Source organism: Mustela putorius, unplaced genomic scaffold (genome assembly GCF_011764305.1).
Source record: "Mustela putorius furo isolate JIRA1106 unplaced genomic scaffold, ASM1176430v1.1 tig00000407_pilon_pilon_pilon, whole genome shotgun sequence".
Classification (NCBI taxonomy): Eukaryota; Metazoa; Chordata; class Mammalia; order Carnivora; family Mustelidae; genus Mustela; species Mustela putorius.
In genome coordinates, this window is record NW_025421373.1 from 17,453,803 (window position 1) to 17,466,185 (window position 12,383).

Consider the following 12,383-nt stretch of genomic DNA (forward strand, 5'->3'; position numbering starts at 1 on the left):
TAGTCTTGTGACTTGATCTTCATTATTGGCTTCAAGTTACATTTAAATATTTTATTAGTATTCAGCTCATTATATAATTATATCTTCTTTCCCAATTCCATTACAACTCTTTTCAGTACTTCAAAATAGTTCCACAAGTCTTTGTATTACCTGCACTATCTTAAAATAAATAGTACTCCTTGTGTGCTCTCTTTTTTACTTATTAGAGAATCAGTTAAGAAATACATTTTTTCTTTTTTTCCCCCTAAAACTTGTGTTTGTGGAATAATGCTAAAAAATTCTTATTTTTATTTTCTTTTAGGATATAAGCTGTTGTTGAGTGAAAAAATGTGTGACAGGGTACTAGAAAGGTGTGAAAATGAGAAGGGGAATGTGGATGTGGGTTACCTCTTATGGAAGGCAATATTTAATTTTTTTAAATTATTATTGAAGAAAACATTACATCAAACAGTAATAGGTGAAAGGACGTGTTTCACTATATCAATGCCAACAAGTCAAAATGTCTATCTTTTGTCAATCTGACAGTTGACAAACAGCATGAATTTACAGTTTAACTTCTATTTGTTTTATTGTAAGTTGGGGTGAGCTTTTTTAAGATGTGAAAATATCATGTCCAAATGTTGTTGCAAACAACAAAATCCAGTCTGGCTAGTTTCAGCAGAAAAATAAGCACTTAAAGTTTATTAGGTACTACTTGGGATTGTTGAAAAAAACAGACTCGAGGATAAACTTCCAGAAGCACCAGGATTCATGCAGTAGACTCACCAAATATCGATACCATGGATGTGTCCGCCATCAAACAGGAGATGCTGGGGACTCCATACCCTACTGCTTCTACCCCTGAGGCCACTGCAGGGCAGCAACTGGCCCATGCAATGCCCACTGCTACCTTCACCAGCCAAATGGGAGTGCTGCTGCGCTCCTCTGCTCCTCTTGGAATCAGTCTCCCTCCCCTAGGAGTGCCCAAGGCCAGAGTGCATGCTAGCTTCAAGACAGGCTGAGTGTTTGAGCTCTGATCTCAATGGGAGAAGGCAGGATTCCTAACATGAAAATCTCCCCAAATATAGAAATGTTTTCAAAATAGGGCAAGATGCCCTGAATATCCACTCCAGTCCTCCGCACTAGGACAGGCAACATTGCTTCATACTTGTTCTTTGAAACAAAAGCAGACGCTCCCCAACTTAATACATGAGGTACTCACTTCGAATGCGGACACCCCATTCAACCCAGAAAGAAGCCTGTCTCATTAGAAGGGGACGCTGGATCCCTGACTTGGACAGATGTCTGGTCCAAGGTTCTGGGACGGGAACTAGTAGTATATTCATTTCACATACATTTTTGTAAAATGTGCTAAAGTAAACACTTTAACTGGAATTATTAAATATTTATTAAATAATATTAAATAATAATATTTATTAATAATAATATCAAATATTTATTAAAATAATTATCAAATAATATTTATTAAATAATAAAAATAATATTAAATAATATGACCATGTATTTCTACTTCAGCTGCTCTTGCAATTCACTTTCCATGTCAGATAGCATCCTCTGAATGTTTTGGGGATCCTGCTAAGAGGAAGTTGAGTTAAGAACACATTTCATAGGGATTATTATAACATAGTTTTGCATTTTGTAGTCCCTTTGGTATAAGCAGTAAGTAATTGCTGGTCACCCAATCAGAAGTGGCTTAAAAAGCATTACAGAACTTTTGCTGTGTAACCCAACCAGCCCTATGACTTAATCGGCTCTCTGGGCATCCCAACTTAAAGGTGAAGAATCAGAGACCAGATCCTGATACACTCTGTATGGTCACTTGGCACCAGAAGTAAGTCGGAGGGAGAAGGATCCCATTGCCAGATCAAAGGTGTAATGGACTGAATTATATCCCCCGTACCCACCCAATTCATATATTGAAGCTCTAACCCTCAGTAGCTTAGATTGTAACTGTGTTTGGAGATAAACCCGTAAAGAGGGGTAATTAAGATTAAATGAAGTCATATGGGTAGGCATGGGATCTGATGGACCTAATCCAGTATTGCACCCTTATAAGAAAAAGAGGGCACCTGGGTCTTTCAGTTGGTTAAGTATCCAACACTTGAACTCAGCTCAGGTTTTGATCTCAAGGTCATTAGTTTAAACCCCATGTTGGAATCCACCCTGGGCATGGACCTTATGCTAAAAAAAAAAAAAAAAAAAAAAAGGAAAGACACCATAGTCAGGACACACATACACACACAAAAAAAGGTTGTGTGAGGACATGAGGACATAAACTGATGGCAGCCATGTGCAGGCCAAGGAAAGAGGCCTCAGGAGAATCCAAACCTACTTCCATAATTTGTCACTATCTACTTAATTTTTGGTAATAACTTTTCCTAGTATGCTTTTTGTCTTGTGACTTTATCACCAAAAATTATTTGTTATGTAGTCAAACTAACCAGTATTTTTAAAAAATGGTCCATGTTTTTGTCATACCTAGAAAAGCCTTCATTGTTTAAAGAAAAAAATAAAGTCATCCTAAGTTTTCTTCCATTCTTTTTTGCGTTCTCTTTTTTATGTTTGCAATTCATGTTAATATAAATGCTAATCTTTTAAAATGTAAATTTACTATGTAAATTTATGGTAATAATTATGACTTATCTTCCTGTCATCTTCAGCCATCTTTTATTTTAGAATTTTATGTCATGTTTGATTTTTGGCAATAAACTAACCAGTCATTTAAATAAATTGTTCTTGGGCGCCTGGGTGGCTCAGTGGGTTAAAGTCTCTGCCTTCAGCTCAGGTCATGATCCCAGGGTCCTAGGATCGAGCCCCACGTCAAGTTCTGTGCTCAGCAGGGAGCCTGCTTCCTCCTCCTCTCTCTCTCTCTGCCTGCCTCTCTGCCTACTTGAGATCTCTGTTTGTCAAATAAATAAATAAAATCTTTGAAAAATTAAATAAATAAATAAATAAATACTTCATTTATTATTTGTTTAATTTTGCTGACTATTTCTCATATTTCAAGTTATGTCAGAGAAGTGACGATGTTTAGTTAAGATTATGGGGAGGAGTGGCTAACCAAACATGTGAATAAGAAGGGATATTAAATAATCTGTATATGTCCAATTATCTGAATATTTGCCTGATGAAAGTAAAGATTTCATGCTGGACTGTATCTTAAGAGCTGCAGCTCATGTTCACATTTTGGAGTTGAAGGAATTTATAGAAGGCAAAATCAAGATGTCAAAACACTGATCCCTAAAATTTTACCTCAACATTTCCAATGTTGGGGGGGCAGATGGTGAGAGAGAACATTTTTCATTATAAACAACTAAAGTTTCAATTTATATCCGAATATTTGACTTTATGTATGGAGTTTTATCTCAGAATAGAACTAGCATATTATTTCCCATAACGTTTTAATTGTTTTGTTATTTTTTTAAAAAATTAAAATTAAGTTAGATAAAACTAATTCATCTCTATGACTAGGTATTTGGCCATTTGTGGTGATCTTGTTTTTTCTTAAACTGTTGCAGAGAAGGCGTACTCTATTTTAGGATCAGCAGCATGTTAGGTGTTCTATAAATGTCTTTTTGAAGATGGGTGAAATAGATAAGCAGTAACTCTGGGTTTGGCTTCTGATACAAAATAGCTTTATATGCATTCTAGAAGATTAATGGTTGCTCAGGAGAGTTAATAAATATAGGTTTTTGTTTGTTAAGGAACTTTTGACCAAAAGGGAAAGGCAGAAGATTTAGTTCTTCTCAGTGTAGAAAATTTAGCAAAAATGGGTGCCTGGGTGGCTCAGTGGGTTAAGCCTCTGCATTCGGCTCAGGTCATGATCTCAGGGTCTTGGGATTGAGCCCTGCATCCAGCTCTCTGCTCTGTGGGGAGCCTGCTTTCCCCTCTCTCTCTCTCTGTGCCTGCCTCTCTGCCTTCTTGTGATCTCTGTCTCTGTCAAATAAATAAATAAAATATTTTTTTAAAAAGGAAAATTCACAAAAATGGAGATAGTATATGAAAAAGAGAAACCTCTGTGTGTGGATGAGACAGGCTTGTTGATTTATACTGGTTAAAAGAATATTTATTTGAAGGCAGTGGTTTTGAGTCACAGCACTACCATTTCATCTTTTTATGAATTTAGAAATAGTCACCACTCCAAAGTTCAGTTTCCTTTCCTATAAAACAAGGAAATAGTACATAACTGCCAATGTTGTAAAGAAAAAATGTTTTGGCACTATTGCAAACTATAAAACAAAATATGTGGATATTTGTTGTAATGATTTTGTTGTTATTACCACTATTGTTATAGATTGCACAATAGTGGTACTTTTTTTTCTTGAGGTAATTTTGTGCAAAAGGCATCCAATTTGGAGCTGTGCCTTGTGCACTGGAGCTTGGAATAAACGCTACCAAGTCTGTAAGGAACAGATTTTATTGGCAAAACATATAATGGATGTGATCACCAGAAAGAAAGGCAGAAGTTGGCCAATACCTCCCCTTATATCCCACAATACCATGAAGAGTCACGCTAACACCAGAGTATTCTACTGGACATACAATGCAAGTTTAACATTCAGGGGAAGGACCCTATCCCACTGTGCATAAAGAGGAGCCACTTTGATAGATTTTGTAGCCAAGACATTCAGAAATGGTGGAGAAATATCAGCTTCCAACACACTGTGACCTTTGTGCTCATGCAAAGCTAGATTTAGGCACAGTTACTTTTGGAGGGAGGGGAAGGAAGGGTAAAAAGCAGTGTTAGAATAAGGAGAATTGTGTGAAGTTTAATTTAGAAACAGATCCCTGAACCCCCACCTGAATTGTATGTTGTTGGGCAAAGGCCCTTTTCCCACACTCAGAGAAAATGGAAGAGAGGAATCTAAAGGTCTTTAGTCTTGGATCTGCAGACTTGAAGGTGTGAGTACTCAGGACTGGACACCTAATTTGTGGGGTTCAGAGCAAAACTAAAATGCATACCCGTTGTTCAAAAATTACTAATGTTACGATGACTCCATAGAGAATTAAACCATGTATCCAGCCCTGATTAGGATAGGATTCAGTGTGACTGTACAAGTTTGTTCTGTCTCTGTAGAGCTGCTGCATGGGTACTTCACTGAAAATAGGAAGATCAGTGTCCTCAAACACACTGAATGCTAGATGCTAAAAACCTTTTTTTCTCTTTCCTTTTTTTTTTTGTTAATTTAACTATACCTGACACACAATGTTACATTAGTTTTAGGTGTGCAACATGTTGATTTCACAACTCTATGTATTATGTTATATTTACAACAAGAGAGCTACCATCAGTCACCATAAGACGATTATATAACACATTAACTATATTCCTTATGCTGTAACTTTCATTTCCATGACTTATTCAATCCATAACTGGAAGCCTGTATCTTTTTACTAATTGACTATTACCTTTACTCTCCAGATAGGAGATTAAAAGAAGACTTTCAGGTGTATGTGACCAGCCTAAGAGTCCCCAAAGTATTTAAGATGATCTTCAAAGGAATCTCAAAGTCAGAAAAGTCCCATATATTTGTTCTGAATGATTAAAATAAAACTTTTAATCCCTACAGTCTTGAACAAGAATAGATAAAAAAGATCACCAAACACCCAAGGAAAAGATTTAATATGGAAACAGAAACCAAAACAGAAGAAACTTAACTTATTAGTAAAAATTATATACAGACAAGAAATTTCAGTAGAAAATTATCATAAAAATCCTCAGATTAATAAATGATATTCCATCTATGAAAAAAAGAACAAGCTATTATGAGAAAGAACATTTTGGGGGGAAATTAGATTTTAAAACATGATGAAAGAAATGAAAAGGTTTGGGAAAATAAAGTTGAGGAAAACCTCACAGAAAATAAAGCAGAAGGACAGAGAGATGGCTGTAGGAAGAGAAAAAAGGTAATATTGTATAATTAGTCCAGGAGGCCCAATATCCAAATAATAGAAATATAGAACAAAGAAAATTGAGGAAATCAATAATGAAATAATTCAAAAATTAACTAAATCTGAAGGAAATGCAGGCTGAATGTTTCCACCAAATTCCCAGTTGAATGAAAATAGACTCATATCAAGGACATTACTGTGAAATTTCAGAACACTGCGGATAAGGAGAAATCATACTGGTTCACTAGAAGGGGATATGGTAAAAAAAAAAAAAAAAGAGTAGTTTTGATATTCTTTTTTTTTTTTAAAAGATTTTATTTATTTATTTGACAGAGAGAAATCACAAGTAGATGGAGAGGCAGGCAGAGAGAGAGAGAGGGAAGCAGGCTCCCTGCTGAGCAGAGAGCCCGATGCGGGACTCGATCCCAGGACCCTGAGATCATGACCTGAGCCGAAGGCAGTGGCTTAACCCACTGAGCCACCCAGGCGCCCCAGTTTTGATATTCTTTTTTTTTTTTTTTTTTTTTTTTTTTTTTTTTTTTTTTTTTTTAAAGATTTTATTTATTTATTTGACAGAGAGAGATCAGAAGCAGGCAGAGAGGCAGGCAGAGAGAGAGAGAAAGAAGCAGGCTCCCGGCCGAGCAGAGAGCCCGATGCGGGGCTCGATCCCAGGACCCTGGGATCATGACCTGAGCCGAAGGCAGCGGCTTAACCCACTGAGCCACCCAGGCGCCCCTTGATATTCTTAATAGAAGAGAAACACCTCCAAAATTCTGCAGAGAAATGTTTCCAAGCTAGAGTTATAGGCCCTGTTGAAATGTCAACTAAATGTGAGTACAAAATAAAAACATGGTAAAGTATGAACTATCTCAAAAAATTTATCTCCCATCCATACTTGTTTTCAGCAAGCTACTGAAGAAAGTCCTCCTCAAAATCAAGAGAGTAAGTCTAATTAAAGGGGGAAATATGGGAACAGGAAGGAAGATCCTAGGATGAGAAACAATTACAAAAAATATCTCAGACTCATCAAAACACAGAAGAGTAGTGAGGAAAGTATGATTAATACTTTATGTTAATTAGAAATCCTACAGTATTCTTTTATTAAATATAATTTTTGTTGGTTGCTCTTTCTATATGAAATCTTTTCCTTGGGTGTCGGGTGATCTTTAGCTGTTTATTCTTGTTCAAGATTGTGGGAATGAAAAGTTTATTTTAATCACTCCGAACATATAACATGGGACTTTCCTGACTTTCAACTTCATTTGAGAAGTGTTTTTTTTTTAAGATTTTATTTTTAAGCAATTTTTACACCCAACATGAGGCTCCAACCTACAACACAAGATTAAGAGTCACACACTCCACTGACTGAGCTAGCCAGGCACCCCCACTTGAAGATTATCTTAAATGTTTTTGGGGACCCTTGGGCTGGTCGTATACTCCTGAACATATAATTTTTGGTAGACACACATAATTATACAAAGGAACTTTGTTTTATTTCTAGTTTACCAAATGTTTTTGTACTTAACAGATTCTTTTGACTCAATCGCTCCTGATCAATTACCTTTAAAAGTAAAATTTAAATAGAAATTGCATCAATTTATAGATTAATTTGGGGAGGATTGACATCTTTGTAATGCTGAGTCCTCTCTGTTTTGTTATCACCATTTTATTGAGTCTTGAGAAATTTTAAATTTTCCTTCTTGTAAGTTTTACATGATTTTAGGTAAATCTACTCACAAAGGGGTACGTGGGTGGCTCGGTCAAACGACCAACTTTTGATTTTAGCTCTGGTCATGATCCTGGGATGGAGCCCCGAGCTCCAGGTGCCATGCTCAGTGGGGATTCTGTTTGAGGATGCGCTCCCTCTCCCTCTGCCCCTCCCCCAGCTCACACTATCTCTGTCTCTCTCAAATGAATAAATAAATCATTAAAATATATTCATGAGTATATAATTCATAGCATTTTGTTTTTGTTTTTGTTAAAAGTATTTTAAAATAGGGGGTGCCTGGGCAGTTCAGTGGGTTAAGCCTCTGCCTTCAGCTCAGGTCGTGATCTTGGGGTCCTGGGATTGAACCCCACATTGGGCTCTCTCCTCTGCAGGGAGCCGTTTCCCCCTTACCCTCTGCCTGCCTCTCTGCCTACTTATGATATCTCTCTCTCTCTCTCCCCCTGTGTCAAGTAAATAAATAAATAAAATCTTTAAAAAATGTATTTTAAAATAAATGCCTGTATTTTGTTATTTCTATAAATTTAAAAAAAAAAAGTGGGCTCCCCACTCTCTATCATTCCCCGTCCTTGTGTTCTCATTCTGTCCTCCAGCTTTCTCAGTAAGCAAGCACAGAACCCCAAGACCACCCTTGACACCTTCAGCCACTCTGTGCGTGCCAGAGCATCCCCCCTTCCATGCAGTCTTACTGTCCCCAGCATGGCCTCTTGTCTCCTCCTTTATGCTGCTGCTGTTGAGCAACATGAGGCTGGTGGGGTCTGGCTCCAGCCTCACCCTGGCCCCAGAGCTGTTGCTAGGCCCCTGGCAGGCTCCCTGGCTGCTGACGCACACCCGGGGCTACATGGCCCATCCTGGCCTGCTCCCGAGTCCGCTGCTCCTGCCCACGCCATGTCAGTGTCAAGAGGGCAACCTGGGCACATGGCAGCTCCTGCATGCCTCTGCCCTGCTGCCCTTGGCTGCTGGGCTAATAGGTGTGTTGCTGACAGGTCTCGGGGTGTTCAGTGCTGCTGTTGGCTACACCTCCATGCCTGTCCAGCTGGCCATGCTGGCTGAGCAGAGTTACCCCTTCAACCTCCCCAGGGGTTCCTATCACTGTGGCTGCTGCTATGGCTGCTGCTGGCCTTGCACCACTGCTCAGCTCTGAGCCACCCTTCCTGTAGCTGTTCTGCAGCCTATGTGGGGCCTGGCTTATGCAGCTGGGACCTTGCAGTGCCTGGAGCTCTCCCAGCTGAAGCCATGAGCGCTGCAGGAGGGCCTCTTGTGCAGGGCCCTGGCAGGGCACAGGCCACTCTGATGCCTTCCCACCCCACATGGCCTGGCTGAGCTGCCCACCTGGTCCCCATCCAATTGGAGTGAGGTCTCTTGCCCCTGGACTTCCTTACATGGCCTCCCGTCCCAAAGTGAAGGCTCAGCCCAGCTCCTGCCAGGCCTGGGGCCTGGGTAGCAGATCTGGGAGGGCTACGGAGAGGGGAGCCCAGCCTGGGCTTAGCCCAGCTTCTCCTCAGGGACTCCACTGTGGGCAGCCCGAGAGGAAGAGATGCTGCAGGAGGGGATCCAGGCCTCACTCGTGAGGGGCCCGCACAGTGTCCTCAGAGCCCATGATGGCTGCCTAAGTCCAGTCTCTGTGGCTGCAGCAGCTGGAGCACATGGGTTCCCCACAGAGCTGGCAGTGGTGGCATCGACAGCCACGGGCCGCATGGAGGGTGCCGTGAGTCACTGCTGGCTGGGGGCGTGGGGAGCGAGGTGGGCACTGAAGTCCTGGTGACTCAGGGGAGGGGTTGTCTGCCCACCCCCAAGGGCCCTGGTCCTCTGTAGCACAGGCAGACCCTCAGGTGACCACAGCCTTGGCCTGTGAGTGGGTAGTGTAAGGACCTATTTAGAAACTATCCCTGCTCCCCTTCCCCTAGGGGATTTACTTGGAAACAAGTCCCAGGTAACAAAAGCCCAGACATAAGGGTGGGTCAGGCCAGGTGGAGACATCCGATCAGTGCGCCACTCCTAATCAAGCTGTAATAGGCTGGGTCAAATGTCTACTAGGGTAAATTGTAACTCAGTTGGTCACTTAGCATCGCTATGGAGTTTCCTGTGTGTGTTACAATCTCATTGGCCACCTGGGCATGGCCAGGCCCGACTGCATGGTTTTTGCCCTTAAAAGCTAGTCTGTGAAACAGAGAAGGTTTGCCCTCTCTTGTAAGAGGTGTGGCCCCCAACGTTTGGTTAGATTCTTTTTTTTTTTTTTTTTAAAGATTTTATTTGTTTATTTGACAGACAGAGATCACAAGTAGGCAGAGAGGCAGGCAGAGAGAGAGAGAGGAGGAAGCAGACTCCCTGCTGAGCAGAGAGCCTGATGTGGGACTCGATCCCAGGACCCTGAGATCATGACCTGAGCCAAAGGCAGCGGCTTAACCCACTGAGCCACCCAGGCGCCCCTAGATTCTTGAAGCTTGGCGTGAAATAAAGCTTTGCTTGACCTTTGCTTTGTATCAGTCTTGCTCCTTTAATCATGGACCCATTATTGGGGCATACCAGGTAGTCTACCCAAGCTCCCGTTCTGTCTGCAGAGAGTCACAGTGTGATATAGGAGAGCCCCCCATCCACCCCGCACCCCACCCTGGCACTGCCTAGAATAAATACCAGTTTGCTTCCCCCCCACCCAGAACAAGTATTATCATATATATTATCTTCTAAATAGTCACCTTACTAAATTATTTTGTTCCTTTTAATAGTTTTTTAATTGACTTTCCAGGATTTTCTATGTAGAAAATCACACAAATTGTAACTAATGGTGACTTTTTTTTGTTTCTCCCTTTCAATATTTATTTCTCTTATTTAAGTGCTTGTTTTATCACATTTGGCCCCACATTTTCATGCAATAATCATGGTACTTAATTTGAAACAATAGAATAAACCAGATTCTGGTAAATTTTGGCAAAACAAAACAGTAAAAATAGCTCAAGGAAAACTGGAGAGCCATATTTGGAAAATAAGTATGATATTAGTGGAGGAAAAGAGAAACAATTCAGTGAAGAATAGAGAGACAAAAGGAGACACTCCTGTACGTGAGAATATACACAATGTTTCAGAATAGTGAGGAATAGAAAGATAATCCAATAAATTAGAGGCTAATGTGTTATCCACTTTGATAGATATATTTAGGTTCTTATCACACACATCATATGAACTGATAAATTCCAAATTCATGAGAGTTCTAAAGATAAAACTATAAAATTGTGTAAAAGCTATAGGATACACAGATTATCTTAGTGATAGAAAAGGACATTAGAAATACAGAAAAAGACTGATATTTTTGACTACATAAAAATTTGAAGAAAATTTATACATGATGAAAGACACCACAAGATAAAAAACAAAATACAGATTAGGAGAAAATATGTACAGTGTGTCATCTATAAAGAGTTAATATCCCTAATATTAAAAGAACACCAATATGTTGGGAAAATTGGACAGCCACATGCAGAACAATGAACCAGGACCATTTCCTTACATGATACACGAAAATAGACTCAAAATAGATAAAAGACCTAAATGTGAGACAGGAATCAATCAAAATCCTAGAGAACACAGGCAGCAACCTCTGTGACCTTGGCTATAGCAATTTCTTGCTAGACATGTCTACAAAGGCAAGGGAAACAAAGGCAAAAATGTACTATTGGGACTTCATCAAGATAAAAGGCTTTTGCACAGCCAAGGAAGCAGTCGACAAAGCCAAAAGACAACGGACAGACTGGGAGAAAATATTTGCAAGTGACATATCAGATAAAGAGTTAATATCCAAAATCTATAAAGAGCTTATCAAACTCAACACCCACAGAATAAATAATCCAATCAAGAAATGGGCAGAAGACATGAACAGAGTATAAAATCATCAGTACAAATGATGAGGACTCCACTTTAAAATAAAGTGGCATGGGATACATTTGGGGCAATATATAAGTGGAATAAGATTAGTCTTAAAGATCTGGGTAAGAAAGAGTTCATTGCACTTTCTCAGCTTTCTTTGTGAGTACCCAAATAACAAAGATCTCAGTTCATAGCTTCTGCAATGAATTTCTGCAAGGATCAGAAATAAAAAGGACAGATGGAGCCATCAGCAAAGTCAATGGCACAGTCGCAGCCTGAAAAGCAAGCTCATTCAGATCAGGGCACCCTTGGAGAACCCAAGTGTACAATAAGCTCTTCAGAGTCTCAGCATCTTCCAGACCTTTGAGGGGACAAATTACATTCTCCATCTGTTTGTAGCCCAGCCAGGCTTCTTAGCCAAAAGAGAAGAGCTCTGTTGTCTTGGGATGCTTTGAAAAAATATTTTAGAAGTGCTGGTCCCTTTGTCGTTGAAGCAAAGAAACAGGGCAGACCAGGGCAAGGGCGTGAGTCTGAGCGAATGTGCCCCAGCATGCTGGCAAAGAGGATCTGGAAAGTTTTGCCACCATCGTGAAATCAGGTAGGATGGCCAAAATACTGGCTGCAACACCTGGAAGACAGTGTTGCTGATCCCTATGCCATGGTGCTATCCTCTCCAGCGGCAGAGATAGCTCCGTAATTTGCAGGACCCAGTGCAGAATGGAAGTGTGAGGTCCCTGTTCAAAAAGCAGGAAGAAGTTACATTCTAAGTACTAAACTATAAAGCTTTTTACCTTTCTTCTGTGGTCTCGCTCTGGACTTCTCCTACCATTTTTATTTGTTCTGTAATGTTCTAAGTAGAAAAAAAAAAGTTAAGTACTAGAAAGAATTTTACCATTCAGCTTTA

The 12,383-nt window shown here is 40.1% G+C and overlaps 1 pseudogene; it reads left to right on the top strand.

The window, feature by feature from the left end:
• The first annotated feature begins 779 nt into the window (after positions 1–779).
• Positions 780–8,912, top strand: LOC101690669 (annotated as a pseudogene).
• Positions 8,913–12,383: the final 3,471 nt, after the last annotated feature.